This window comes from Macaca nemestrina, chromosome 7 (assembly GCF_043159975.1).
Source record: "Macaca nemestrina isolate mMacNem1 chromosome 7, mMacNem.hap1, whole genome shotgun sequence".
NCBI lineage: Eukaryota > Metazoa > Chordata > Mammalia > Primates > Cercopithecidae > Macaca > Macaca nemestrina.
The window spans coordinates 162,750,175-162,756,174 of NC_092131.1; positions in this window are offsets into that span (position 1 = coordinate 162,750,175).

Here is a 6,000-nt window from a genome sequence, read left to right on the forward strand (position 1 = left end):
CCAGATGCTGCTGCTAATGATATGAGCTTCACAGTTCTGCTCCCAGAAGCTGCTGCTGAAGCCGCTGATATGCCTCTCTCCAGATACAGAGGCCATCTCATAATGGGAAAGTCTTTTCACTTAGTCATTTATTACATTGCACCAGGTTTTCCCACCTTTTGGTAGGCTATAAGAAACATTAAAAAGTGGAAACTTTGGAGACAGACATATCTTCATTGTACTATGTGGAGCTCTATAGCTTTGGGCATTTTAACCTCTGTGAACCTGATTTTCCTCACCTGTGAAAAGGAGGTAATTACCACACTGGCCTTCTGAAATTCCCATGGGAACTAAATGTGATGATGTATATAAAGTGCCCTGCACACGATGGGGCTACCACACTGTAGGCATCTGATAAGTATAAGTTTCCTTCCCGATATTAACCACGTAATAACTAGCTTGTCTGATGTCACACAAGGGGTCCAGAGTCTTTCTGCAGTAACGGGACCATCACCACATCTCCATATTTTGTAGCTGGTTTAGTTGTTTCACTTGTCTGTGCTGTTTCTCTTTTCTGAGGGCAGAGATAACTAAATTTTCAGTAGAAGGATGAGGAAGGTAAGACTATAAGCTCTGAGTATACCTGACCATAACTTGTAGACAATTAGCAACATAATATATGCAGTCTGGTATTTGGTCTCAGACACATGCATGAGATGACATGGTGGTGTTCTCAAATAGTAAAGAGAATGGATCCTTCATCTATGAATTTACTGAAACCTCATTTGAACCATGGATGATCATCTACTACATCTTTGGGTTAATAGGTCCATGAATGTCTTAACTATATTCCAAGAAGTGCTTTTTCATTGTGCTTCAATTTGTCCTTTTGCTAACCTTAAATGGTGCTTCTCTGTTCTATTTGAGTTGGGCAATAAATTGTTTTCACCAATAAATTGTTTTCACCTCAAACCCCTGTTTTTGGTTTAGGCATAGTCGAGCCTAAGTGAGCCATGGTGGAAAAGCACTGGACCGGGGCTCAGAACGTTGGTGCAGTCTCATTTCTGCCACCTGCCTCTTGGATGGATGCCATTTCTTTGAGCCTCAGTTTTCTTGTATGTGAAATGGTGATAATTGCACCCTGACCCCTTTCTGTTAGCTGTAAGGATCAAAGGGTATCATTGAAATGTTCATAACCTGTGAAGCACCATACAAACGTTCTCCTCCAGTTCTACTGAATTAGAGTCTCTGGTGATGGGACCCAGACACCGTTACTAAAAAAAAAAATTTACCCAAGTGATTCTGATGTGGAATAAAGTTCAAAATCCACTGCTCTATAAAAATATACGATGATATCCCCATTGACAAATTACAGACGTCATTTGTCTTAGATGGACTCAAATCATTTTGGTGATTTGATGAATCTGGTGTTCACTCCTTACCCCTTCAGTGATTATTTTCAGGCCTGCCATTGTCCTCACCTGTATGATCTTTCCATAACCTGGTTCTCCAGCCACATCAGACTACCTGTAGTTGCCAATCACTGAAAGTCACATGACTTCCCTGCCTTTGTGATTCTGCTCAGTGATTTCTCAGGAGAATATTCTTACTGTAGTGCAGGGACCTGGCCTTCTTGTAGCACTGATAGAGATATAGACATAGGCACATAGGAAGTGATCTTATGACCATTCAATTTATCTTCTGCTTTATAGAGGAAAACTCTGAGACCTAAAGAATGTCAGTGTTTTTCCTGAGGTTACACAGTTAATGATAGAGTCAGTATTAGAATCCAGGTCTCCTGACTCTCAAGCCAGTGCTCTTTATACTATACATCCTTCTAAAAATACTAACTGAAGCCGGGCATGGTGGTTCACGCCTGTAATCCCAGCACTTTGGGAGGCCGAGGCAGGTGGATCACTTGAGGTCAGGAGTTTGAGACCAGCCTGGCCAACATGGTGAAACCCCATCTCTGCTAAAAATACAAAAATTAGCTGGGCATTATGGTGCGCACCTGTAATCCCAGCTACTTGGAGGCTGAAGCAGGAGAATCACTTGAACCTGGGAGGTGGAGGTTGCAGTGAGCCAAGATCGGCCACTGCACTCCAGCCCAGGTGATAGAGCAAGATTCCATCTCAAAAACATAAATAAAAAATAAACATACTAATTGAGCACCTATTATACACTGGGCACTGTTGTGTAGTTGTGCTAATAAATAAATATGCAAACGCTCATGTATCCCATGCCAAATTTAAGCAAGTGCTTGTAATTTAGCACCAAATTGAAACAAGTGCTTGTAATTTAGCACTTGTGATTTTTAAAACGATCTTTGCTAGTATACTGAAACACATACTCAATCTTCAGATCTTTTCAGGACATTATACTTTCTCCTCTAGTGTGTCCTTCTACCACCCACAACCCACGCGTGTTTTCCTTGCACTCCACATCTGACTTGAGCTGCGTGAAGTCAGGGCTTCCCCCAGGGATTGCGGTCACCCTCCTCCTCCAGGCTCAGAGCGCCAGCAGGCTGCTTCGGGCCTATTTCCCTCATCTCAATGCTCACGTTTGGCTGCCTCACCGTGGCTCCCTTGGGTCGCCAGGGGTAGTTTTTAGATGGATCCTTTAAGTTCACGTCTGATGTCCTGACATCTGTTCCTTAGGACCGTCATTTACCTGGGATTTGTACTTGGCGTTTCACTTTGGGAGATATTTTTAAGTTGTGATCGGATACAAGGATTTTGTTAGAATTTACAAAGTACGTGCTTGGGCCAACATACCCAGTCTAATCTTCAAAGTGTCCCTGTTTACAGTTACGGAGCCAGGCAGCAATCTGATTCTCAGCTAGCTCAAATGGCACCCAAAAACTCCTACTGAATATATAAAGTGTGCAGAGGGATAAGTGCAGAAAACTGCAGTTCTCTTCTCTTCCTCCTCCTTAAATTTGATTTGAGAGCAGAGATTGGAATTGCTGATCACTAGAGAGTTCTTCCTGAAAACAAAAAGAGTGGCCCACACTTCTCTATTTCACAACCCAGTATCCGAAGGACTACATGAAGCAACATGAGCAAGGCTCATTGTCCTTTCAACATTTCCTCTGTTTCTCTGCATTTCTAAGGCCCCTTTATTTCCAGCATATCAGCAACATCAGATTAGAATACAAACAATAGTGATGGATCAGCACTCTATGTCATAAGATCAAATATTGACTGAAGTCTACAGTAGCGAAGAAAAGTTGGCAAATCTATGATCTCCCTTGTTTCTAATGCCAGAGCCTATCATGTGTTGTTGAAAATAAAGTTCACTTTATGAAAACCACTAGAGATTGTAAGGAAATTATTATGTGTGAAATCTTTCAAGATCTGTATTTCCTTCTAGGGAATCAGAATTAGGCAAATATTGAATATTGTTATAAACAAAGGATATACTATCTTAAGCTATTATTTACTTTTTCTTCTGGAAAGAACTATGCATTTAGTAGACATGTATATTTTTGCTATGGACATTAGTTAATGCTTGGTCTTTAGCTACTTCTTTCTTATGTGGCTAAAGACCGCCTCCATCTCCCCTGCCTTTTAAGTCCAAAAAGCACGTACTGAGTATCTACAACACGCCAAGCATATTTCTAGGTGCTGGGGATACCATGATGAACAAATGTGTTTCTGCTAGTGCAGGAGACAAAGACTGTACCTTTCAAAACGTTTAATGGAATTGAAAAACTTTTTGAAAGAAATGATGAAGGGAGAATAGAGGGAGTAAATGAAATGAAAAGGAACTATAACCACACATTCTGCATTTATTAAAATAATACTTTGTATACCTATATACCATCAAATTAGGAAAAAACTAGATGAAATATATACACATAGATTTTTAAAATATGATACTAAAACTGACTAAAGAGAAAAAAGTCTGAATAATAATGTAACTTTTAAAGCAATTGAACTAATTATTTAAAGTCTTCCTACAGTGAAAACATCAACCCCACTAGTCTTAGAGGTGAGCTCTACCAACCATTTAAGGGACAGGTAATTTCAAACTTTCAGGTAATAAAAAAGAGGAAATACTCCCACCTTATTTCATGATGTGGGTAAAAATTTGCTGTCAAAACCAGATTAGGACAGACAAAAAAGGAAATTACATAGCAGTTTGTTTTGCTTATGAACAAATATAAAAATGCTAAATGAAAATGTTAGCAAAATGAATCCACAATATATTAACAAAATATAAATTATGATCAAGCTGGATATTTTCCAAAATGCAAGGTGAGTTAATGTTAGAAAATATATCAGTGTCATTCACTATCTTAATGTGAACAAAAGTATGGTTATCTTGATAAATATAGGAAAAGTACCTATAAAGTCTAACAACCATTCACGATAAAGATTTGTAGCTACCTAAGAATCCAAATTTCCTGAGCCTGTTTGAGAGCAGCTAAAAAAGACCATCAGCAAACATGATACTTAATGGCAAAATGTTAAACAATATTGTTTAGGATACAGAATAAGACAAAAATGCCGGGTATCACGGCCTTTATGCAAATTCTAAAGCAAGAAAAAAATAATAAAAGGTATTATAAGGATTAGGAATAAAGAACAAAAAGCCATTATTTGTGAATGATATAAATTTTTGCATAAAAACGAATAGAATCTACACAGTTTATGGTTGTATTTCAGGCATATATTAAAGTCCTTGGATTCTCAAATGTAGCCTGGTTGATGGAAAGGTTAAGGGTTAATATATGTTGAACCTTAGCAGTCATCAGGTTCAGTGCTAGATTGCTTATTTAAAATATTAATAACAATTATTATTGCAGCTACCATTTATAGAACTCCAACTTCCCTGCTGAGAACTAGATACATTTTTACAGTGAATATCTCTAATCCTCACACATACTTCAAAGTACTATTCAAGGTATCATTATCCTTCTTTCATAGATGAGAAAACAGATTCAGAGAAGTAAGATAACTTACGAAAGTTCACACAGCAAGAAACCCAGTACCTCAGAAACCAACAGGACATCCCCTCCTCCTCATTTTCCCTTCTTCTTCCAAGAACTTGCCAAGGCTTGCTGAGTGGGAGCTGTAAAACGCCTACCAAGCTGGCCATGCATTAGTCAATTCCGATAGGACAATAGAAACTGAGAAGCAGTCTCAAATTCTCAGATGGATTTGTACAATAATAAAACTTTGACATTTCACGAGAGTATTTTTAAGCCTGTGTTTTGGCATTGCAGGGGCCACAGAGAACAGAACATGGGGATAAAAACCTGCATTATCAAGCTGGACTTATCTCTCCTGCTGCCCTCCCCAATTCTTAGCCCCTCCCCATGTTCCTTTCAAAAGAGAAACAGAGCTTTCTTTTTGGAAAATAAATCTAGAGGCAACCTTGAATCCAATCCAAGGGCAGTTTCCCAAAAGAGCCAAGCCGCCATTTAGTTCCTTCCCAACCCTTCAATTTAGTGAAAATGTTGCAAGCCACCTTTACCTGATACATCGAGACTGTAGTTCTCTAGGTTACTGCTGTGGTCATCACTTGAATTGCTGTTGACTTTACATCTGGAATTGATGAACTTGTATATAGTTGCATTTTAACTGCCTTGGGATTGTACTCACAAAAAGGTTCACAAAGTGTGGGGGAATTGGGGCTGAATAATAGAGTAAGGTTAGAATAATATTATTTTCATATTATTTTCTAATCTCACATCTCTGGAATACACCCACCTTTGTCATAATTCATTGTGTCTTTTGACTCAGGGCTAGACTCAGAATACAGCATGGCCCTGAATGTGGCAATAATACTTAAAGCATCCCAATGATATTAGAAGGGAAATAGTTACAGTTTCATTTGATGGCGAGGGCATGAAGGGCAGTTAACATTTATCAAATGTTTGCTGTATGCTTGGCACTATGCTACTAATTTTAAATTATTTTATATAAAACAACATGGTGCTGGCAACATGTATCACTAAGACGTACCACCAAACATGGTTCAAGGCTTGGAGCAAGCCACATGAAATGCAGGGTC